The 25,753-nt window shown below is 45.0% G+C and overlaps 1 long non-coding RNA gene across 2 annotated transcripts; it reads right to left on the bottom strand.

The window, feature by feature from the left end:
• Positions 1-4,690: 4,690 nt before the first annotated feature.
• Positions 4,691-14,667, bottom strand: LOC105603075 (uncharacterized). 2 transcript variants are annotated; one of them, XR_009597324.1, is made up of 5 exons: positions 14,549-14,667; positions 13,910-14,129; positions 8,762-13,265; positions 8,196-8,350; positions 4,691-7,771 (listed from the first exon to the last, which is right to left on the bottom strand). It is a non-coding gene; the product is annotated as an uncharacterized LOC105603075 (long non-coding RNA). The 2 variants fall into 2 exon arrangements; XR_009597323.1 differs by having other exon boundaries at positions 8,196-13,265.
• Between the last annotated feature and the right edge of the window lie 11,086 nt (positions 14,668-25,753).

Raw genomic sequence — 25,753 nt, 5'->3', positions numbered from 1 at the left:
ACACTTTGATGTCCATAGGACCTTGGGTATTTAATTCACTTTGTCAGTGAGAATCTCATGTGACTTTTCTGGAGTGGATATAGTGCATACAGTATGGTGAACTTGGGATTCAATAAAAGGAATTACATCCAAATCTTAAGAAGCAGTGTGATCTGATAAGATTCCTGGAAATGACACATATGGGCAAAGCAGCAGAGTTTATTTTGAACATTACAGGCACTTCTTGTGTGCAGTCATGTCTGACTCATTGCAACCCCATGGACTGTAGCCTGCCATGCTCGTCTGTCCATGGGGTTTCCCAGTTAAGAATATTGGAGTGTGCTGCCATTTTCTTCTCTTGGGGAGGATCCTCCCAACACAGGGATCAAACCCATGTCTTCTGCATTAGCAGCCATATTCTTTATTGCTGAGCCACCAGCGAAACCATATGCACTTATAGTTGCCCAGATTTACTTTTTTTTTAGCTTTTTGAATGTTGAATTTTTTAAAAAATATAACTTTATTTATTTTAATTGGAGGTTAATTACTTTACAATATTGTATTGGTTTTGCCATACAACAACATGAATCTGCCACAGGTATACACGTGTTCCCCATCCTGACCTTCCCTCCCTCCTCCCTCCCGGTACCATCCATCTGGGTCATCTCAGTGCACCAGCCCTAAGCATCCAGTATCATGCATCGAACCTGGACTGGCTATTTGTTTCATATATGATATTATACATGTTTCAATGCTCTTCTCCCAAATCATCCCACCCTCACCCTCTCCCACAGAGACCAAAAGACTGTTCTATACATCTGTGTCTCTTTTGCTGTCTCACATGCAGGGTTATTGTTACCATCTTTCTAAATTCCATATATATGCATTAGTATGCTGTATTGGGGTTTTTCTTTCTGGCTTGCTTCACTCTGTATAATAGGCTCCAGTTTCATCCACCTCCTTAGAACTGATTCAAATGTCTTCTTTATAATGGCTGAGTAATACTTTACTGTGTATATGTACCACAGCTTTCTTATCCATTCATCTGCTGATGGACATCTAGGTTGCTTCCATGTCCTGGCTATTATAAACAGTGCTGCAATGAACATTGGGGTAAACATGTCTCTTCCAATTTTGGTTTCCTCGGTGAGTATGCCCAGCAGTGGGATTGCTAGTTGCCCAGATTTAAAATGGTGATCAGACACGGAAACATAATTGAAGACCTCCTTCTAGCCACATATAATGATGGACTCAAGACATAGGTGATTTAATAGGAGGGGTCTGTGTATGCCTAGAGCCAGTATTTTGCAAGATACATAGTAACAAAATGCATACTGATTTGAATCCAATTCTGATGTATAAGTCAAATTGGTATTAACAAGTCAAAGTTGCTGCCGTGTCTCTAAATTGTCTGATCTCTCTGTGGAACTCAGTTCAGTTCAGTTCAATTCAGTTCAGTCGCTCAGTCGTGTCCGACTCTTTGAGACCCCCATGAACCACAGCACGCCAGGCCTCCCTGTCCATCACCATCTCCCAGAGTTCACTCAGACTCACGTCCATCGAGTCAGTGATGCCATCCAGCCATCTCATCCTCGGTTGTCCCCTTCTCCTCCTGCCCCCAATTCCTTCCAGCATCAGAGTCTTTTCCAATGAGTCAACTCTTCTCATGAGGTGGCCAAAGTACAGCTTTAGCATCATTCCTTCCAAAGAAATCCCAGGGTTGATCTCCTTCAGAATGGACTGGTTGGATCTCCTTGCAGTCCAAGGGACCCTCAAGAGTCTTCTCCAACACCACAGTTCAAAAGCATCAATTCTTCAGTGCTCAGCCTTCTTCACCTACCATTTATTCCACAAGGGGTTGGGATTGGATTGGGGTTGGCCTGAATAGAAGTGATAAGTCACTGCTCACTTTTCTACTTTAGAATCTTTCTAGCCTAGAGCTCTAGGAAGTTCCTGCCGATAAATAGAGTTGGCTTACGTTGAAGCCAGTTTCCCAACTCTACATGGAGTCAACTCAATGGCCCCTTCTATCACTTTCTATCTGTGATCTATTGTTTGGAGTTGTAAATCCCCATTTCTTGTACCGATATTTTGTTTATTTGTCAGTTTTTTCTTTTTGTTTGTTTTTTTAACTTTGGGAGGGGAAGAGGACTCCTTCAGGGTCTCAAAATGGCTTCTGAGCTCTGGAGCCAGTCTTCTTGGAATGACAGACATTTCTTTGCTTTCTTGCTTTCCACTTAACAACGATCTAGTTCCTGACATTTAGGCATGTTACCTTAGGATTGTTGTTGCTGTTGTTTAGTCACTAAGTCACATCCTATTCTTTGCAACCCCGTGGACTGCAGCACACCAGCCTCTTCTGTCCTCCACTATCTCCCAGAGCTTCCTCAGATTCATGCCCATTGAGTCTGTGATGCTACCTAACTAGCTCATCTTCTGTTACCCCCTTCTCCTTCTGCCTTCAGTCTTTCCCAGCATCAAGGCCTTTTCCAATGAGTTGGTTCTTAGAATCAGGCGGCCTAAGTACTGGAGCTTCAGTTTCAGCATCAGTCCTTCCAAGGAATATTCAGGGTTTATTTCCTTTAGCATTGACTGATTTGATCTCCTTGCTGTCCAAGGGACTCTCACGAGTCTTCTCCAGCACCATAATTCAAAAGTGTCAATTCTTTGGTGCTCAGCCTTCTTTATGGTCCAACTCTCACATCCACACATGACTACTGGAAAAACCATAGCTTTGCCTACACAGACCTTTGTCAGCAAAGTGATGTTTCTGTTTTTGAATATGCTGTCTAGGTTTGTCATAGCTTTCCTTCTAAAGAGCAAGCATTTTTTAATTTCGTGGCTGCAGTCACCATCCACAGTGATTTTGGACCCCAAGAAAAGAAAATCTGTCACTGCTTCCACTTGCTCCCCTTCTATTTGCCATGAAGTGATGGGACAGGATGCCATGATCTTAGTTTTTTGGATGTTGAGTTTCATACCAGGTTAATGAGTCTCAAACCCCTGCAAGGGTTGGGATGCCAGGAATTAGACTGGGGAGCTCTCTAGCAAAAATGAAATAATCCCATGTGTTTTCTAAGTAGAAGATAAGAAAGGGAATTGACCAGACAGAACGTTTTTAATTTTTTTTAAGTACCCACATTTTGTCTTACAACTGTGACACTTACTGTTTGTTTAAGCCAATATCTAGTATGAGGAGGCTATAATTTAATTTACCACAAATATATCTCTTTGGTTATTACACGTTTAATATATTAATGTCTAAAAATGTTCCCCAAAGCACATTGCAGGTGCTTTGCAGTTGAATATGCTTGAGAATCTTTTCCCTGGACTGTTTGCGTTTGGAAAGTGGTGGCCAAGGTTGGGTGAGCCTTAAACCAAAGTGAACATCGTAATTTTTCCAGTTGCTCTCTGCTTGAGAGTGCGTTGGCCGCCAATGTAGATGTAGATTGGCCCTAGAATGTGAATATGTCTCAGAAGCTAGAGTGACTGATCCAACTCAGTAACTATGACTTTCCTTGTTATAGACATTATAATAGATCCCAAGTGAAGATTATTGGCAACCCTAGTCAGGTCATACATACCTATAGAAGGGACCTCCAGGTTCAACTCTGCCAAACTCTGAGACACTGGGGGTGATGTCTTCCACATCCTATCGCCATAGTGATGTGACCGACAACCTCTGATGTTGATATTCATGGTCTAGAAGTTTAGACTCTTAAACTCTGGCAGACATACAGATTCAAGAGAACTAACTTCTGTCATTCATGGTCCCTTACTTGAAATATTTATGATGGGTTCTTTTCCAAGCTCTGGATGTCAACTAGGAAAATCTGAAACAAAACTAAAGAACATGGCTTTATCTTCTGATTGTTCAAAGATTTTCTTTGCTCATTTTGAAAACTATTCATTCCTTGAAGTACAGATTCTTTTCCTTCCTTATATGACAGAACTCACTGGGCTTGCCTATAGATCTTGGCTGGTCCTCTGGGTACCATGACTAGTTCAGATGTCTGTAGTATCCAGGGAGGAAAGAATGTCCTTGTCCTCCAGCCTTTTATCTCCAGCACTTATCTGGCACCAAACCTTCATGCCTTCTCCAGGTTGGCATGATGAACAGGTAATACATGGCCAACATAGTCCTGGAAGACAAAGATTTTGTGCATTGGAAAAGGAAATTCAATTCAAGAAGGCAGCTGAATCACACCTGTTAAGTGAGCTGATTGGACAGGTGTAGATGTCCTCTCCTTATTGTTTGGTGCACTGTAACACATTTTGTTTTAAATTTTTATTTTTACTTTATTTTACTTTACAATACTGTATTGGTTTTGCCATACATTGACATGAATCCACCACGGGTATGTAACACATTTTGATTGGCAGGTGGGTCCCTGCCAATATTGAGCTGCTCAGCTAGTAGTACCACCCTTAAACCCGGGCTTCCATCTCTCCAATTGTAGTCTTCCAATTCTCAAATGTCCAAGGGCTCCCTTTCAACTGTCCAAGTTGCAACTCAAGTAGAGATCATTTTGAAAGAAGATCTTTGAACTCTGAAGGTCAGTGTTCACCTGCATTTTCCCTCCTGATGACCTTCTTCAAGTTTACTCACAGAAGATGCTGGCTCATGGACCCTGAGAGTGGGAGGGGCTCTCTCCACCTGAAAGAGCATAAGAAAGATCTAGAACATTTCGTCCAGTTATGGCCATGTGCATTTTCTTTTGTTGCAAATATGGAGCAAGGTAGACTCTTTTTCCACAAAGAAGGCTGTTCTGATTCTGCATGTTACACAGATCATAGACTTTCTTCAGGAAGACAGCCCCACCTGCCCTTGTTTCACTCCCTTAAGTGTTCAAGGGAAATTTTGATCATTCCTTCCTGAGACAGAGATCACAGCAGTGAAAGTGAACGTGTTAGCTGCTCAGTTGTGTCCAACCCTTTGTGACCCCATGGACTGTAGCTCACCAGGCTCCTCCATCCGTAGGATTCTCTAGGCAAGAATACTGGAGTATTGAGACTGGAGTAGCCACTCCCTTTCTCCAAGGGAGCTTCCCGACCCAGGCATTGAACCCACATCTCCTGCATTGCATGTGGATTCTTTACCATCTGAGCCACCTGGGAAGTCACAATGATTGACAATGTTTATTAAGAATTTCCTATGTGCCAGGTGCTGTTCACAGCTATTAACATGCGTTATTTGATGTACTCCTCACAATAGCCCCGTGAGGAATTCCCATTTGATGAATGAGAGGACTGAACCACGGAGCAGTGAAGCCATTCTCTCGAGGCCACAGGGCTTGGCTGTGGCAGAGACAAGAGTTGAGTCCTGGACCCATTTATGAAACCGCCACCCAAACCATGTCATCAAACATTGTCCTTCCTTGGTTCTCCATGGATGGGACACAGAGGGAAGCCGACAGTAATTGACCCCTGCTTTGTTTCTTTGAAAAGAACGTGTCATTACATTCTCTCTCATGTTTGAGAGAATGCAGTGCTCTAGATGTCTTTGTCACCATTTCACAGTTGGACAGCCTCACAGGGGATTGGCTAGGTGGGCATGTCCAAAGTCACAGAGCGACGGAGCGACAGAGGTGGCCTTTGACCTCAAATCTATGTTTAAAAAAAATGCTAAAAAAAAAAAAAAAAGCCTAAGCTGCTTTCCTGGGAGAAAGGGAGGGAAGAAAAGACAAGATATGCTTGTTGGTCTTCTCATTCAAGTTCTTCATCCTGTCATTCAACAAGTATTTATTGCTACTACAAAGGGCTGGCACTTTCTAGGTAGGTAGGAAGCACTTTTAACGTCAGAGTCTCTGTAACTCAGACATTTTCCTTTCACAGTGGGAAAATTTTTTTCAAACAATACCTGTTCAAATAATAGGCGAATAGTTTTTTTTTTTTTTGTCAACACTTAATAAATTTTATTTATTTATTTATTTTTAATGATTTTTTTAAAAAAACATTTATTTATTTGCTGGGCTGTGATGGCTCTTAGTTGGGGCACGTGGGATCTCCAACATTCATTGTGGCATGCAAGATCTTTAGTTGCAACATGCAAAATGTCACTTGCAGCATGTAGGATCCAGTTCCCTGTTCAGTTCAGTTCATTTGCTCAGTTTTGTCGGATTCTTTGCAACCCCATGAACCGCAGCATACCAGGCCTCCCTGTCCATCACCAACTCCCGAGTACACCCAAACCCATGAGTAGGTGATGCCATCCAACCATCTCATCCTCTGTCGTTCCCTTCTCCTCCTGCTCTCAATCTTTCCCAGCACCAGGGTCTTTTCAAATGAGTCAGCTCTTAGCATCAGGTTGCCAAAGTATTGGAGTTTCAGCTTCAAAATCAGTCCTTCCAATGAACACCCAGGACTGATTTCCTTTAGGATGGACTGGTTTGATCCCCTTGCAGTCCAAGGGACTCTCAAGAGTCTTCTCCAACACCACAGTTCAAAAGCATCAATTCTTCAGCACTCAGTTTTCTTTATAGTCCAACTCTCACATCCATACATGACCACTGGAGAAACCATAGCCTTGACTAGATGGACCTTTGTTGACAAAGTAATGTCTCTGCTTTTTAATATGCTGTCTATGTTGGTCATATCTTAAATTTTTAAATGGAAGAATAGTTGATTCACAGTTGGCACAGTGGTAAGGAATCCACCTGTCAAAACAAGAGGTACAAAAGACTCATGTTTGATCCCTGGATCGGGGAGATCCCCTGGAGTAGGAACTGGCAACCCACTCCAGTATTCTTGCCTGGAGAATCCCATGGACTGAGGAGCCTGGTGGGCTACAGACCATGGGGTTGCAGAGAGTCAGACACGATTGAACAACTGAGTGACTAGGCACAACGGCCCAACAATGTTGTGGTTGTTTCTGATGTATATCAAAGTGATTCGCTTCTACGTAGGCGAAAAGATTCTTAATGATTCCTGGGATAGGCAGACTTGATCCTGTTTATGGGGAGAACTCTGTTCTCTCGGATTGAGAAACTATGTCTCTATTGAAAGAACCTTGGAACTTCTGGTTTCCCTGGTGTTTTCCCAGTGCTCTTCTTGTCAGAATCATGCTTATTTCACCGGCATTCCTCGGATCTGATTCCCCTTTCTCCTCTTGCATAGTTCTTTGACTATGCAGGACTCCTGATGAGTTCTGCTACAGAATATTTCAGGCTGTGTTTTTGTCCAAAGGGGAGGAAGCGTGGGGATAGAAAAACAGGATAAGCAGGGTATCAGCTGTTTTCCACGCCTGATGGACTCAAAGCTCACAGACACCAGCATCCAGATGTGTTTATTCACGTGATGGGGGACCTGAGTGGATGCAGGCACTAGCTAAACACTAGCTAAACACACACAGAGATCAACAAATAAGCCCTCTGATTGCTAGGGTGACACCTGCATAGACACACTTGCAGTGTGAACACAATTTTGCAACATTGTTAAATGCACACAGTTACTCTTGGTCCTCATCTCTTCCAGACTTCCTGAACTCGTAAGATGCAGTAAGCTCTGAGCCTTGGTTGAAAGAAATCCCTCACGTGTATCACATCTTCTACTCACCCACCAACATGGTGGCTGCTTATTATTTGGTGGTTATTCTTGGTTTCGAGGAAGAGAGTCTGTCTCATTCAGGCATCAGTGGAAAGTAGGTGCAGTTCCTCAGTCACACCTGACCCCAATCCAGGGGACAAACAGACACCTCGGGCCTAGCCACCCTTTCCATTTCCATCACCAGGCGCACGGAGGAGCCTCTTTCACAGCAGATGGAGATTCACCCCATCCCCTTGCTCTCATCCTCCTGAAATGAACAAATGAACCAACTGGGAGCTGGCTTCAGAACCTTCTTTCCTTCCAGGTGTCAGGCGGTTACCAAATCTCAAAGACCTGCCCCTGGTCATTTCACATGGGCCAGACTCCCCATGAGTAGGATGCTCACACCCTAGGGTGAGAGGGGAAACCATGCCCTGAGACTCGCCATCTACAAGGGGTTGGGGGAGGGGCTGGCCTAGGGATCTGTCCCCTCCAGCCCCATCCTGGGACAGACCCGCCTGGAGGCCCTGCCAGTGTTTTCACAGCTGTGGCTGGAGGCTGCTCCCCAACCTCCTTGCACACAGTTGGCCTGCGCCCGAGCAGCTGTGCACACCCTGACATGACCTCGGTCCCTGCAGGGATAGGGGGGCCCTGGCCGGTGCAGCGGAAACTGGGGAGCAGAACTGACTCACCTCGCCAGGCTGGCTGCACCTCGTTTTCCTGACCCGCTTTGTTAACATGGCTATTAAGAAGTTCTCACATGGCTTCCCCAGTCTTCTCTAACTTCCCCGGGCAGCAGTGACAGCCTTATTAACGGCAAATGGCTTCTCGTGGCAGTGTTCCATTTCTAATATTAATAATCAGCATTTAATAAAAACAAAGCAGGGAGAGATACGGGCGGAAAAAAACAGACTGCTTTGTCCTTCGCATTTATCACCCTGGCAGGAGTTACCAGCGATAGTCCCTGAGTGGTTAATTCCGCATCAAAGACACGCCAGCGTACGCACACATGTACATACACACGTGAACACACGTGTATACACACCTGTTCTGGGAGCTGCGCTCCACCCCTCACTTGGCCAAGTCAGGCTTAGACCCTCCTCCCCCCTTCCCGCCATCCCCACCCTCCGGCTCCCCCATCTGAGCATCTAAAGTGACTTTGGCAGTTCAGAGTCATGTCATGAACTGATGTCTTTCAAGGAAGGGAGGTAAGGGAGGCGGCCGGGTTGGCAGGAGCTGCTGGCTCTTGCCTTGTTACCTCTGTCCGTTTCCTTCTCTCTCCATCAGGCCAGTCATCTGTAAGACAAATGGCCCCCTCCTGCCAAGGCTGAGGAGAGTGGAGGTAAAGTAGTTAATTACATGTACTCAAAAAGGTCAACTCTCAAGATTAGGAGCTGCATTTATCGCCACTAAAAATAAACAGGGCTGGGGAGCCCAGGATGGAAGAAATGGGGGTGGAAAGGTGGATGGGGTGAAGAGGGACCCAGGGCTTTGGATCCTTGGACGCTGGGCTGATATTTAAAGACCTTTGACTTTGTGGAAGATCTCAGCAAGCAGCTGACATCTCTTAGGGGCCTGGGGAGGTGTTGCCGATAAAAAACAATCCCACCTGGAGGCTGAGAGGACTGGTCCCCTCTCTGGGTGTGCGGAGGCTGGAAGAAAAGGAGCTCTTGGTTTGTGGTGAGAAGCGCCGTTCTTTTATTCCCTCCTTCATACCCCAGCTAGTAGTCCTCATCCCATTCTCATCCTCTGCCTCTGAGCTGTGTGGACATGAACTGAAAGCTTTATGGAGAGGGTGCACAGGCAGCTGCCCCAGAAGGAGCATGCTTCCAGGGCTTCCTTTCCCAGTATAGTAAGTTCCCTACATGCAAGCAAGTTCCATTCCAAGAGCTCATTTTTAAAGTCCAGTTTGTTCACAAGCCCAGCAAATTTAGCCTAGGCACACAACCAACACAGTTATATAGTCCTGAACTGTAATAGGTTTATAATACTTTTCACACAAAAAATAAATGAAAAAACAACCACAAGAAATGAAGCAAACATTTTTAACCTTACAGTACAGCAAGAATCCCTTAGAAGAAATGCAGTAGCTCTCATAGTCAACAAGAGTCTGAAATGCAGTACCTGGGTGCAACCTCAAAAACAAGAGAATGATCTGGGTTCGTTTTCAAGGCAAACCATTCAACACTACAGTAATCCAAGTCTATGCCCCAACCACTAATGCTGAACAAGGTGAAGCTGGGCACTTCTATGAAGACTTACAAGACCTTCTAGTGTGCCTAGGCACTCAGTCATGTCCATGTTGTGACCCCATGGACTGTAGCCCACCAGGCTTCCTCTGCCCACAGGATTGTCCAGGCAAGAATACTGGAGTGGGTTACCATGCCATCCTCCAGGGGATCTTCCTGACCCATAGATCAAACCTGGGTCTCCTGCATTGCAGGTGGATTCTTTAACATTTGAGCCACCAGGGAAGCTCAAGACCTTCTAGAACTAGCATCAGAAAAGACGTCCTTTTCATCATAGGGGATTGGAATGCAAAAGTAGGAAGTCAAGAGATACCTGGGATAACAGACAAGTTTGGGCTTGGAGTACAAAATGCAGTAGGGCAAAGGCTAACAGAGTTTTGTCAAGAGAACACACTGGTCATGGAAAACACCCTTTTCCAAAAACCCAAGAGATGACTCTACACATGAATCTACGTATGGTCAATATTGAAATCAGATTGATTATGTTCTTTAGAGCCAAAGATGGAGAAACTCTATGCAGTCAGCAAAAATAAGACCTGGAGCTGACTGTGACTCACTCAGATGATGAGCTTCTTATTGCAAAGTTCAGCCTTAAATTGCAGAAAGTAGGGAAAACCACTAGGCCATTTAGATGCAACCTAAATCAAACCCCTTATGATTATACAGTGGAGGTAACAAATAGATTCAAGGGACTAGATCTGGTAGACACAGTGCCTGAGGAACTGAAGACAGAGGTTCGTAACATTGTACAGGAGACAGTGATCAAAACCACCCCAAAGAAAAAGAAATGCAAGAAGACAAAGTAGTTGTCTGAGGAGGCTTTACAAATAACTGAGGAAAGAAGAAAAGCAAAAGGCAAGGGAGAAAGGGAAAGATATACCCAAATGAAAGCAGAGTTCCAGAGAATTAGCAAGGAAAGATAAGAAGGCTTTCTTAAATCAGCAATGCAAAGAAATAGAGAAAAGCAACAGAATGGGAAAGACTAGAAATCTCTTCAAGAAAATTGGAGATTCGAGGGCACATTTCATGCCAGGAATGGCACAATAAAGGACAGAAATGGTAAAGGCATAACAGAAGCAGAAGAGATTAAGAAGAGGTGGCAAAAATACACAGAAGAACCATATAAAAAAGGTCTTAATGACCCAGATGACCATTAATGACCCAGATAATCACAGTACTGTGATCCCTCACCTCAAGTTAAACATCCTGGAGTGTGAGGTCAAGTGGGCCTATAGGAAGCATTACTTTTGAGCAAAGCTAGTAGAGGTGACAGAATTCCAACGGAAATATTTAAAATCCTGAAAGATGATGCTGTTAAAGTGCTGCACTCACTATGTTAGCAAATTTGGAAAACTCAGCAGTGGCCATAGAACTGGAAAAAGTTCAAATTTCATTCCAATCCCAAAGAAGGAAAATGCCAAGAAATGTTCAAACTACCACACACTTGTGCTCATTTCACATGCTAGCAAGGTTATGCTCAAAATTCTTCAAGCTAGACTTCAGCAGTATGTGAACTGTGAACTTCCAGATGTACAAGCTGGGTTTCCAAAAGGCAGAGGAACAAAGATCAAATTGCCAACATTTGCTGGATCATGGAGAAAGTAAGAGAGTTCCGAAGAAACGCCTGCTTCTGCTTCGTTGACTACACTAAAGCCTTGGACTGTGTGGATCACAACAAACTGTGGAGCATTCTGAAAGAGATGGGAGTAACAGAACAACTTACCTGTCTCCTGAGAAACCAGTATGTGGGTCAAGAAGCAACAGTTAGAACCAGAATTGGAAAAATAGACTGGTTCAAAATTGGGAACGGAGTACATCAAGGCTATATATTGTCACCCTGCTTATTTAACTTCTATGCAGGGTACATCAGGTGAAATGCTAGGCTAGGTGAATCACAAGCTGGAATCAGGAGAGAGATTAATCGGGAGAAATATAAACAACCTCACATATGTAAATGGTAGCAGTTGAATGGCAAAAATTGAAGAGGAAATAAAGAGCCTCTTGATGAGGGATAAAGAGCAGAGTGAGAAAGCTGGCTTGAAATTCAACATTCAAAAACGAAGATCATGCCATCCAGCCCTGTCACTTCATGGAAGATAAAAGGGGAACAAGTGGAAGCAGTGACATATTCCATTTTATTGGGATCTGGAGTCACTGTGGGTGGTGACTGCAGCCATAAAATTAGAAGACGCCTGCTTCTTGGAAGAAAAGCTGTGATAAACCTAGACAGCATGTTAAAAAGCAGAGACATCAGTTTGCTGACATCAAAGTTATGGTTTTCCCAGCAGTCCTTTAAAGATGTTAGAGTTGGACCATAAAGAAGGCTGATCACCAAAGAATTGATGCTTTTGGACTGTGGTGTTGGAGAAGACTCTTGAGAGTCCCTTGGACTGCAAGGAGATCAAACCAGTCAATCCTGAAGGAAATCAACCCTGGATATTCATTGGAAGGACTGATGGTGAAGCTGAAGTTCCAATACTTGGGCCACCTGATGTGAAGAACTGATTCATTGGAAAAGACCCTGATGCTGGGACAGATTGAGGGCAGGAGGAGAATGGGGCGACAGAGGATGAGATGGTTGGATAATATCATTGACTCAGTGGATATGAATCTGAGCAAACTCTGAGAGATAGTAGATGACAGAGGAGCCTGGCATGCTGTAGTCCATGGAGTCGCAAAGAGTTGGGCAAGACTTAGCGGCTAAACAACAGCATAGTACCTTGAAAAGTACAATAGTACCAGCTGCATCACCATTGCTTTTATGCTTGTTTCTGGACATCCTGGACTTGAAATAAAAATACTGAGCTGCTGTACTCTATACAGTGAAGTGAAGTCACTCAGTTGTGCCCGACTCTTTGTGACCCCATGGACTATAGCCTACCAGGCTCTTCCATCCATGGGATTTTCCAGGCAAGAGTACTGGAGTGGGTTGCCATTCCCTCCTCCAGAGGATCTTCCTAACCCCGGGATCGAACCTGGGTCTCCCGCATTGTAGGCAGACGCTTTACCGTCTAAGCCACCAGGGCGGGCCTCTATGCAGCACTATGCCGTAAAGTGCACAAAAGCACAGCCACTTGTAGCGGATGCACACAGGCCACAATGTACACCAGACACGTGAACTAACTTACGTGATCTGACATGTGAATGCAAGTTCACATCTTTGAAACTTCCCAACTTGAAGGTTTGTATGTAGGGGATGTACCATATATTCCAGACCCTGCCAGGCCAGGGCATCTGCTCTCCTTTCTTGGAGGCTGAAAATTCTCCTGACGGGTCCATGAGCAAAGGATACATGGCTGCCCTTAGAGATGCACTCAACCAGGCTCACTGTGCTGACATCTGTAGCCTGCGGGAGGGATCCAGAAGCGCCAACTTGCCCAGGAGCCACTGACTGGATGGTACCAGCTCTTTCATCTTCCATGACCTGGCGTCTGCTGCTCTGCTGTTGCATGGCTTCTAGTCCTTCCTCAAAATCCTTCATAGGCAGGTGTCATGTCCTCCAGCCCTTCAACACTGGTTCAAACACAAGTCAAAGCTGATCTTTCTGTCCTCTCGTAGTTCAACGCTAACTCTTACCATTGTGGGCTTTGCCTTCTTACCTCTGTGTGTGTGGGTGTTAGTTGCTCAGTCATGTCTGACTCTTTGCGACCCCATGAAGTCAAGCCCGCCAGGCTCCTCTGTCCATGGAGTTCTTTAGGCAAGAACACTGGAGTGGGTTGCCATTCCCTTCTCCAGGGGATCTTTCCGACACAGGGATCGATCCCAGGTTTCCTGCATTGCAGGCAGATTCTTTACTGTCTGAGCCACCAGGGAAGCAGCCTTCTTGCCTCCTCCCTCATCAATCATGAGCATCCTAGAGGACGTGAACTTTATGCCTTTTCACCTTGCTCTTCCCCAGCCCCTCCTGTAGTGCTCCTAGAGGTAGCTTGAGGGAGTTGAGGCCCCAAAGGGGCAGCAAAGGTGGGCAGCATCTCTAGGACAATGGGTTTACATTCTGAGTTAGCCCCAGACGGGCCTGATATCAATAGCCCCGAGAGTGCACCCACGTGTCAGTGACTGTTGTCTTGACTTGAAAAGTGGCTGTCACTCTTCGATTCTGGGATTTACCTTGGAAACACGCAGAGAACAGTCAGCACCTTTCAGATTAATTTACTTACCAAAGTGTCATTCTGCAAAAGGTGTTTGTTAGCTGTGAGTCTAAGTTTCCTTTCTTTGAGCAGGCAGCCTTCCTCTGTTAAATGTAAACACAGAGGGATGCTAGGAGTTGGGGCTTGGACTGGGAACTCAAAATCCCTGAGGCAGAGGTGGTTCGCTTGGACTGAAGCTCAGGCTCAGGCATTCATTTTTCACACAGATTCCCCTCTCTGGCCTGCAGGGCTAGAATAGAAAGCAGAAAAATAAATTTTGGCAGGAAGAGGGAAGAAAAAAAAGAATGATTTCTAATGGAGACGATGACAGAGCACATCAAAGTTGTTTTTTTTTTTTTTTTAATGTTTTCCAGGAGATAGATATAACCTCAAAACACTGTTGTCTACCAGGATATTAACATCCTTACTTTTTAGTTTCATGTATTTAACATTCAGGGAAACCCGGCTGTATAATAAGGATGCACTATGGAAATGCCAGTGCAAGGTGAAGACAGGATCAACAGGGCTTCTTAATCTCACAGTGCGCTGCGCTCTGTCTGTCTCCCAGTCACAGACACAGACATGAGGGCGAGGCTTCTTAGCTCCTGTTGGCTGTTCCGCACAAATTAAAAACAAAACAAAACAACAGAAAACAAAAACCAGTCTCACCTGCTGCCCCAAATCTGGGCCAGTTTCTTCAGCTTCCCTGGGAGAACAGCAGACAATCAGAACAAACTGGAACACAGCTTTCTGAGGACATTGCCCTGCTCTCTGGAGCTGGAGAACACGCAAGGTGGCTGCCAGACATTCCTCCTTCTTGGAGAATTCTATTTCTGGTCTGGAATGTGGACCTGATACTCACACTGAAACGAAGCCCTTGTCACCTGCTTTTTTGACTCTAGACATGCCATTCCTCTGCAGGGGACATGCCTTCTGCAGGGTCACCTTTGCACTGAGGGAGTGAGAGCCGTGCAGGAAGCCTAGTTTTGATCCCTGGGTTGGGAAGATCCCTTGGAGAAGGGCATGGTACCCCACTCCAGTATTCTTGCCTGGAGAATCCCATAGGCAGAGGAACCTGGCGGGCTATAGTCCACGGGGTCACAAAGAGCTGAACATGACTAAGCAACTAACACTCACTCATGCTCACCTGGGTATGTGTGTTGAGCATACAGAGGGCGTGATGTGCTTTAGAGAACCCTGGAAGGGGAAACAGCGATCGATGTGCCTGTCCAAACAATTAGAAAGAGATGTTTCTGTGAGTCTTCTAAATCTCTCTGGCGTGTGTTAGACCCATGCTGTCAGTTCAGCTGCCATTAAACAGCTTCTAAACAATGCAAAGACGATCGGATGTACAAATAAGCAGTTCAGTCTGGGTGATTGATTATTGGGATAATGCTATGCACCCGAGGCATGACATTTCCAATCACATCTCCATTTCATTTCTCAGGCAGTAGTGATCCTTCTACCTCCAGTGATCTCATGGCTGGGCGATCTGGGTATGGGCTAGTATTCTTGGATTCTGTGATTAGCTGGTCTTCTTGAATGTTGGCTGAATGATCCTTGGACACTTGAAACAGGAGTGTCTCCTTTGAATCCTTTCCATAATATGGAAATGGAACCAGCAACCAGCTATAGTTTTCCACATGTAAAGTACATGTTTAGGAATCTTTCAAGGTCAAGGTTTTGCAGATGACCTTAATCTGGCTTAGTTTTCTCACTCTGTCCTTCCAAATTCTTCAATCTTTACAACACCTGGAGAAAGTACACTGTATCCTGCAGTGCTTACTATTTATCATGTTTCTGTCTTTTAAAAACAATTTTATTGAAGCATACTTGATTTACAATGTGTTAATTTCTGCTGTAAACAGAGGGACTCAGTTGTACATACATGCACACATATACATAAATATATATATATGTTCTTTTTCATTTTGGTTTATCACAGGATATTGAATATAGTTTCCTGTGCCATATTGTAGGAACCTTGTTGTTTATCCATCTTATATATAATATATTTGCAAATCATTTAATTTCAAAAGGATGGTTATATCGTAAGAGGGTTTACCATAGAATTCAAAACTCAGCTCAGGTACCACTAAGTCATGTCTGACTCTTTGTGACCCCATGGACTGTAGCCCACCAGGCTCCTCTGTCCATGGGGTTTCCCAGGCAAGAATACTGGAGTGGATTTCCATTTCCTTCTCCAGGAATTCTCCCTGACCCAGGGATCGAACGTGTGTCTGCCTGCGCTGCAGGAGGACTCTTGACCACTGAGCCTCTGGGGAAGCCCTTTAGAGCTCATACCTTTAACCGTTTCATCACAGTGCATATATGAGGAAGCTCGTTTAAGTAGAGAAATTTTAGAAGAAGAAATAAACAGTCTGAAAGAAATAGGTGCCTCTGGTAGCAGAATTGACAAGTGAGGGATAAACTGGGGAGAAATATTAGATTTCCAGTATATGGCCTTTAGTAACTCTTGACTGTGGATCTCATGCATTTCAAGACAGCTAATGCGAACCTGCTGTATAGTGCAGGGAGCTCAGCTCAGTGCTCTGTGATGGCCTGGAGGGGTGGGAGTGGGGAGGCTCAGGAGGGAGGGGATATATGTATACGCATAGCTGATTCACTTCCTTGTACAGCAGAAACGAGCAGAACACTGTAAAACAATTATGCTCCAAATAAGTTCAAGTAAAATCTCATTAAAGCAAAAACTCAAATTAAAACAAAGATAAACATATAGCTTTAAAGGAAATCTCATGGACAGAGGAGTCTAGCGAGCTACAGTCCATGGTGGCAGAGAAAGTCGGACACGATTTAGCGACTAAAAAACAGCAACAGCAAAGAAAGAAAGATACTAGAAGATCACCCTAATTTTAACATTGCATCTCCTCTCTTCAGGACCTGTTGGCTCCAGATCCAAAGGAAAAATCAAACTGATTTCTAGGATAGCGAAAAGAGCCCTGCGGACTCTCAGCAAATACCCTTGTCTTTCAGGCAGTGATTTCTCTGCCCCTCCTCCCCCCAGGTCCCCCGGCCCGGGAGACAGAGAGAACACTGCACCACTGTCTGAGAATTCATTCCTTGTTCAAAGAGAAGTTTGCACTCGAATAGATTTTTGCCTTTTGCAATTATGTCATTAAAAGCATTCTGAACTTCAGACTTGAAATGAACTCCAGAAAGGGTCTGCCCTTTTAGCTTTCTGGCTTTACATAATTTATGGTTTTGAATCTTACTGAAAAATGCAAAAGGGATTCAGCAAAGGTTCCAAGCAGATACCCACAGAGGCACATCCCTCTGTCCCTCCCAGCGTAGTCTTTATAAAATTTCTGCCCCCTAGGGGAGGGGCACTGTCTTCAGGATTAGAGGGTTTTCAGTATGGCATGGAAAGAACATAAGCAAGTGGAAATTGCAAGGAAATGTCTCCTGTTCGAGTCTTTGGTTTATCTGTTAGCAGCTGTAACATTCCTTTCCTGCATTCCTTTCTCTAGCATCCTCCCCCCAGTCCCCTCCCTCCCCTGACCCCTTACTCCCCTGGCACACATGTAGCATTTAGGGGAGTAGATGGTGTTACCGACCAGGGTTCTTAACCCTCCTCAATCAATAGAAATTGACTAGAGGCGGGACCAGAAATACAGGCAAGGCTTTATTGGAGCCCCTGCTGCAGTGGGGCGAAGTGAGAGCAAATAGTAGGTTCCCTTGCTTGTTCCCTGAGGGAGGTGAGCATGTTCCTTATATAGGATGAGGGGAGGGGTGTGTCGGGGGGGTCGGGCCAGCGGCTTAGGTGTTTGGCCCACCTTAGGTGGTGGTGTGTGATGGGGGCATACGCAGCACCCTGCTTTTGCTCCAGGCTCTTCACAAGTGGCAGTTGGGTTCTTTGGTCTCTTTGTATCTTTTGGATCCAGAATTTTCCCCAACTGCGCATGCACACTGTTGTTTTCAGTCCTATACACTTTCTTTGTATCTTATTGTTCCAGGAGGGGTGTGTCCAGGTGCAAGCATTGCAGCAAAGGGTCTCGTTCCCAGCCCATCTCAATAGGACCGGAGGAGAGCGAAGCCAGAAGTCGTGTTGTCAGCCTTCCACTTCTTGTTCTCCTACCTTCCAAACCCGGGTCTCTAGACAAGTCACTTTAATATTTTGCAGCTCTGTTTTGCACATTTGTGAATTAAAGCTGGTAGTTACATCTATCTCTCAGGTTGTAGCTTGGATTAAAGTTCAAACTTAAAGTAGAAAACTTAGCACTGTGTAGTAAGCACTTAACAAATACTTGCTTTATTATTTTGGGAGGCAGGACAGGATGATGTTGTGGGTAGGATCTCATTCTCTGGCAGCTGACTGTTTGAGTTTGAATCCCTAGTCTGCCATTTAATCACTGGATCGTTTTCAAAGTCATTTCTGCTCTCTGAGGTCAGTCGTCTCATCAGCATGATGCGGACAGAGATGCCGTTTATCTGTAGGATCACTGTGGGGAGAGAATGAGATGAAATATGTAAGGTACTTAGCACAGGGCCTGGTCCATTGCAGAACTTCCATAAATTCAGACTGTTAGTTTGGGGAGATGTGCCAAGCAGTGAGAGATACACAAACAGTAACTACATTTCTCGAATCCCCTGAAAATGATTGCATTTAATTGGGTAAAACGGTGACCTCACCCTCAGCCAGATTTCTGGCTGCAGATCCAACCTTGGGCTGAATTCATGGCCTTTGGCTGTGCTGCCTGCCAGACAAGGTTGCCCACCCCAGACCTGTGACAGCTTCGGGGTAAGAAAGATGTTCACGTTTTTACTTGGCAACCCCCATCTCTCCATTTCTGTTGGTCTTACTCCTCTAAATATCTTTCCCTCGATGGCCAGACATCCCAGATCCGCTGCTGCAGTTCCAAATAAGGAGAGCAGTGACTGGGGTGTGTTTGTTTGTAGGGAGGGGGTAGAAGCGTTGGAACAGAGTAAGCTGATGGGAAAGACCCCGGTCTCTGGTTGTCTCTCAGCCTGGGACAAGTTCAGTGGGCAGTGTGGCTTCCCACCCAGACCTAGAACCTGGTTCTACATCTTCTGGCTGTGGATTCAGGCTGAGTTCCTTAGCGTCTCTCCACGAGCCTCAGTTTTCTCTGCTGTGAAACTGGAAAAACAACAGCTGCTGTTGAAAAATAATGCCTGCAGAGTAAGTGGCTCCGCAAATGATGGAAGGGTTATAATGGGTGTAACCTTGAATAGGGTTACAAAATAGGGTCCTTGAATAGGGTCCTCAAAATAGCCAACAGAGGGTCCAGGTGGATGGGGACCTAGGGAAAGAGGGCTTATCGTTTTCTTTCTTTTCTCTTTATTTTTTGACATATAGGAGACTTACAATGTTGTGTTAGTTTCAAGTGTACAGCAAAGTGATTCCATTATATATATATGTATATATTTATATTTATATACACATATACATATGTATCCCCTGGAGGAGGGCATGGCAACCCGCCCGAGTGTTTTTGCCCAGAGAATCCCATGGACAGAAGAGCCTGATGGGCTACATACAGTTCATGGGGCACAAAGAGTCAGACATGACTGAGTGACTAAACACATACATACGTATATTATTTTTCAGGTTCTTTTCCGTTATAGGTTATTACAATATACTTCCCATTATATCCATTAGGTTCTCATTGCTTATCCATTTTATATATAGTAATTTACGTCTGTTAATCCCAAACTCCTAAATAATCCCTCCCCCACCTTCTCCTTTGGTAACTCTATGTTTGTTTTCTGTATGTGAGTCTGTTTCTGATTTGTAAGTAAATCCATTGGTGCCACGTTTTAGATTCTGCATAGAAGTGATCATACGGTATGTCTTTCTCTGTCTGACTTACTCGCCTTAGTCTCATCATCTCTAGGCCCATCCAGAGTTCTATCATTTTAAGACCTGAGGTTCGCAGTGCGGTTTCTCCTTTCTGAACTCACTTCTCTAGGTGTTGTCCTTCTAGGTTCTGTGGGGATGGTCCAGAGCAGGCTCATGGCACAAGGAGATCAAGGATGGGGGGAGGGAAATGGGATTGAGCTGAGCTGGCTGTGGTTCTAGCAACCCGGCTCTGCAGAGCCTCCTCTGAACGCACCAACAGACCTTGTTTCTGAGGGTGCTGCTCAAGCCAGGAGCCTCAAGCCATGTCTCCTGCACTTGTTCCCTGCTTGCCGAATGCCTTCTCCATACAATAAGTAAGACTTGGCATCTCATTTTTAAAAATAATTTAAACCGAGCAGGTGTCCTGTCTCCATGGCAGGGACAGACTCAGGGGCTCTGTCTGGCACAGCCTTGCAGCCTTTCTGCTCCAGGCAGGATCAAAGCTCCCTAACCTTGCATGCACTCAGATCCAGTCCCTACTTTTATTTCAGCAGTCTTTAAAATTCTTTCATTTTCTATTAGTGCCTTGGAGCAGAATACAGAATCACAAACTACCAGAGCGAAAAGGGACCTCAGTTGATCATCTCTGGAGATGACCAACTTCCAGTCCATGGCAATCTGATTCACAACAACATTTCATTTGGTCCAACACAGATTTTCTTTTAAATGAATGGCATGTCAACATTTGAAACCTGGGAGTTTTCCCTGGATGTCCAGCTTCTCTTATAAAGTCATAAATCTGGCTGTGCTGGCTTGAGTTTCAACATGGCAGCATTTGGATGAAAAGGGTCATGGCTGACCCCCGCCTCCTTTTTTTTTTTTAAACTCTTCTTTTTTCATTTTTAAACTTATTGATTATTTAAAATGCAATTTTATTGTATCATTTTACTTTTTTTAGGTCACACAGTGTAACATGCAGAGATCTTAGTTCCCTGACCAGGGACTGAACTTACGCCCCTTGCATTGAGAGTGAAGGCTTAACCACTGGACCATCAGGGAAGTCCTAGTGGCTTCCCCCTTTGCCTTATACCTGAACTTCTGTCCACCCTAGCCACTTCCACTCCCCATCACATCATACTTGTCCCTTTGGTTCATTTTCTTATCTGTGTGACCCCAATTGGCACATGAGTTCGCAAGTTCTAATCTAGTGGCAGTCATGATACAGATGGGAAATCAGGCCTGGTGACAGGAAGTGACTCTTCCAAGACCGCCAAAAAGTAAATGCTGGGGGTGGGATTTGAGTCCAGCTTTTTCCGTCTTTTAAAAATCAAAGTACTGATCTACAATGTGTGTTAATTTCTGCCATAAAGCAAAGTGATTCAGTTATATGTATACATACATTATTTTAAATTAATTCTTTTCCATTTTGTTTTTTTAGCCCTTTTCTCCATAGAAGCCTACCTATTGAGGATGGACCAGCCCATGAATATGGCATCTTGGCCCTGATATTCTCTTGGAGTCCTGCCTCTCTGGCCTTTGTCTATCACTGAGTCACAGGCTTAGGTTGGGGTGGTTTTGGCCTGAGGGCAGGACTCCTGAGTGTCGCCTGACGGTCAGAATCAGTAAAACAAGCCTGGAGACAGTGTCTGGCTTGCTGTTGCCTGTTTCATCTCTCTCTCTTTGTCATCTCTCGTCCTTTTCCATCATCCGTGTTAGAGAAGGCTGGCGTGACGTTCTCAGGGTTTCATAGAAACTGTGGTTAAAAGGAGTAAATTACTGTGATGCAGGGTGCCCTGCAGCTCCAGAACTGTCTCCTTGCCTCTTACCCCTATTTACAGATGAGGTCATCAGGCCCAAAGGGTGACATGATATTGGTCTTGCAGAGCCAAGATTACAGCTCAATCCTGATCTCGCTCTCCCAGCGCTCAGCCCTTAGGGATACAGCCAGTGATGCCATGAATGGCCAGAACCGACTCCAAACAGGCGGAGAGGAGGCTGGCAGATAGCAGCCACAGTGCCCTCTGCCTCCTCCTGCCTCCCTGGGGGCTCCAGGGCCCTGCAGAGCCTGTGACAACAGGTGAGGGCTTGGCGGGGGAGGGAAATGACACCTCAGTGTCTGGCTGGTCCTGCGCATTGATGTAGGTGCCCAGAGGCCCTGTGGGGCTGGCCGGGCTGGCCGTACATTTCCATTCTCTTCAGTCAGCTGTAAATCTCTGTCTCTGAAAATGAAATTAATAGGCACAGCTAGGAGATAATACAGACTGTCGATCCACACATAAAATGCCTCCCCGTCCCTCTGATAAGGCTGCCCCTAGGACAAGCAACAGGATTATACAGTAATCTTATTATACAGGGTCTGCCAAGGGCAAAGAGAGGCTCACTCTTCTGTGCATGATGACACCACCCCCCACTTTCCTTCTCTAAGCTGCTGTCCCCATCCACTGCAGAGCTGTCCATCCTCAGGGAGCAAGGTACGATCACGCAAGTGTCCTGGGCTTCTTTCAGGCCAAGGGGTTTCTGGTTTCCTCCCTGTCTCAATATGGTTCACAGGCTGTACCCAGCCTCAGAGACTTTCCCACAGCAGAACCTGCTGCTGGAGTTCTGATTCCAGCATCTGTCAAAAGAGAAAGCTGGATAAGGGGAGTTAAATGCATCCAGACCAGACATTCCCGTGTCTGGTCCATCCATGTGTTCTGGTAGCACAGGGCTTATTTCTCTCTTCTGACTAAAAGCGAAAGGTCCTTCTGAGCTTCTGGCCCAAGACATAGCATTAAGAGGAATGAAAGTGAGAGAGGAAGTCTTGCCACTAACATTTTTTTTTAATTGGAGGATAATTACTTTACAATGCTGTGTTGGTTTTTGCCATTCAATAGTATGAAGCAGTTATAATTATATATCCCTTCCCTCTTGTGCCTACCTCCCATTCTACCGCTCTAAGTTCCTTGCCACTAACTCCTAACTTCGTTGCCTGCTTTCTGAGTAACGAAGTTTTAGGAAACCATGCTTGGCCCCTACCCAGCTCCCTCCTGTTTTGCTGTCAGTAAAATTGAACTCCATCTGCTTTCCTGATGGATCATACCTCTGGAGGAGAGTTTGTGTGGTGCCAGGAGATGGATGGACTTGGCCACTGGCATTGAAAGTTACCCAAGGATGGGAAAATGCACACATTTTAGCTAGTGAAAAGTAACAAGATCCAGTATTTACAGAGATTTTTACATGAAAACCCAAGGCAATGTATATTATTGTACTCAGTTCTGTTCTCTGTGCCAGTGGATGGGGAAAGAATAGATCATGTAAGAGAATGGTATAACCATTGCTTTTACTTTCGCAGATATTTCATTTCTTTGTAATACCAGAACACCAGTGTGTACATACATCTCATGGAGTTATTGTTTTTGTCTTGAGCAATTGGAGGGACTTCCCTGATGGTCCAGTGGTTAGAGATCCACCTTGCAGTGCAGAGGATGTGAGTTCAATCCCTGATCAGGGAACTAAGATCCCACATGCGGCAGGGCAACTTATCCCATGCACTGTGACTGCTGAGCCTCCGTCACAGCTAGAGAGTCTGTGCCCCAGGGAAGGGTCCGAATGATGTAGTGAGGGTCCCGTGCTCCACAATGAAGAGCTGACACAGTCAAATAAATAAATATGAAAAAAAAAAAACAAAACAAAACGGAGAAATCAGAAACCATCGAGGGGTTTTACTCGGGTGAGTGAACGGTTTGCATTTCCGTTTTTCAAGAGTCACTCTGATTATTGTGGAAAGAGTTGAATCAGAGGGTCTCAAGGACAGCTGGCCGTGCTTTCAAGCAGCGTGGTGATGGTGAAGATGGTGAGAAGAGAAATAATTGAAGGAAAGTGTGAGAGGTGAAATAGAGAATTCTGCAAGTCATCGGAGGAGAGTTTCCTTTATGAATGCAGGATGGATGGGGTGACAGTTACCAACATGGGCCGTTTCTCAGGAAGAAGGTTGGGGTTAGGTGGGAGGGGATTTTTGTCAGTCGTACTGAGTTTTGTTACTACTTATTGGGCCCGTGGACCCCAGATCTTTCAACTTGGCTGAACCAGCTAAGACAGTTCTCACAGTGTGTGTTACTGCTGTCCCTGTTGGTACTTTCTGCTATAGTTTGGATCTCATGCAAGGGTATTGGGTCCCTTGGTCTCCTACACAATTAGTTCCTCCATGTCTGAATTTCTTGATGTGAAGACTGGTTATTTATCCTTTTGGGAAGCTTAGGGCATCAACACTTGCTTTCTCCTTCCTTGTTCTTCCTTCTGCACCACCCTGGTGACTGTCTACAACTTCTGACAAGCAAGCCAGCTGTAGTTCTCCAGACTCCTTTTTCCCCCTTTATCTAGGAGTGCAATTAGTTCTGTCTTTCCAGAATCCCCTAAGTGGGCCATTCCTCCTGAGCCTATTGTGAACTTGGCCTTGTTTATTAGCCAAGGATGGACCTCAAGGTATGATCAATGTGCAAGCAGAATTTTTCAAAAATTCAGGGATATTATCTCCTTATGTTTCTTCCCCTTTCCCCCTTCTTGCTCTTTTTCCTTTTAAAGACATTCTTCCCTGATGCACAGAAAGATGATATCTCCTTATTTATTTGCCATGCCACAGCATGCAGGATCATAGTCCCCTGACCAGGGATCAAACCTCCTCCTCCTGCAGTGGAAGCTCAGAGTCTTAACTGCTAGACTGCCAGGGACCCCCCATCCCAAACTCACTTTCTTGCTCATTGGGTTAAAGTCCTGATGGTTCCAGTGTTTATAGCACTATGACGGAAAACAGAGGAATGTTACAAAACTCAACTCACAAGGCCGTTGTCAAGATTGCATGGGAATGAGCTTTCTGGATGACCTGAGGGCACCATTTCTCTGTCTTCTCTCTTTTTCTCATCATCTGTGAATAACTGGGGCTGGGATCAGGATGGAATCCATGGCAGTGATTTCCAAGCTCTTAGACAATGTCAGATTCTGGATATGAGAATAAATTCCATCCAGGGAAACTCTAAGAGTAATTCTCTACTCTTTTCAGAAAACCCAGCTTCAGAAAAGTCCCATGAATGTCCCAGATCAAGAGCCAAATCCTTCTTTCGTCACCTTGAGGCACAGGAATTTGATACCCTTTCATTTTTTTTCCACTTTCCCCTCTATGAAGAAGGGCATATGTAAAGCATGGTTGCATCTGAAGGACACAGAGAGGAAAAAATACCCCACAGTCAGAGGAGGGATGGAATGAGCAAAATGAAATTGAAAGTGTTAGTCACTCAGTTGTGTCTGACTTTTTTCAACCCCATGGACTGTAGCCTGCCAGGCTCCTCTGTCCATGGGATTCTCCAGGCAAGGATACTGGAGTGGGTTGCCATTTCCTTCTCCAGCGGATCTTCCCCACCCAGAGACTGAACCTGGGTCTTCTGCATTGCAGGTAGATTCTTTGCCATTGAGCCACCAGGGAAGCCCAGAATGAGCAAGTTCATTAAAATATTATTGGAAGTCCAGAGGAGCCAGGCGAAATCCCATCAGCTCAGCAGTCCAGGATTATCTCACCACATGACACTAAAAATGAACAACATGCTAACCAATTAGTTTTTTTTTTCCTTTCTTCATGAGTCTTAGTTAGAATGGGAACATCTGGAGTTTGGAATCAATTGTCCAGAACTAGCTGCTGTGCTAATTAATATTCATTTAAATAGCATTCCACCAAGGTGTCCCTTCTTGCATCTCTGTTCCCTGCAGGCATCAGTCATTTCCCAGAAACTGCGTCCTTTTAGGAGAACTCTGGCTGGCCACTACAAGGAGGAGGGGGGAGCCAAGGGTGATAAAAGAGCCTGCAGCATGCCATGCCTTTCTGTCTGAAACAATGGACGGTCCACTGGATGAAGTGCTGGAAAACAAGTCAAGAGCAGGAAGACTTCTGCCAGGTGAACAGGGAGATTTAATTAGCAGGGTTGCCTCCCTCCTCTCTCCAGCATAGAAGAGGATGAATCCCAGAATGATTTCATGATTACATCTTGTCAAAAGAGGGAGGAATTTAGACCCTTTCTTTATTATTATTA

Source organism: Ovis aries, chromosome 18 (assembly GCF_016772045.2).
Source record: "Ovis aries strain OAR_USU_Benz2616 breed Rambouillet chromosome 18, ARS-UI_Ramb_v3.0, whole genome shotgun sequence".
Taxonomy (NCBI): Eukaryota; Metazoa; Chordata; class Mammalia; order Artiodactyla; family Bovidae; genus Ovis; species Ovis aries.
The sequence above is the reverse complement of the archived record's forward strand: the minus strand, read 5'-3'. Positions and strand labels throughout refer to the sequence as shown.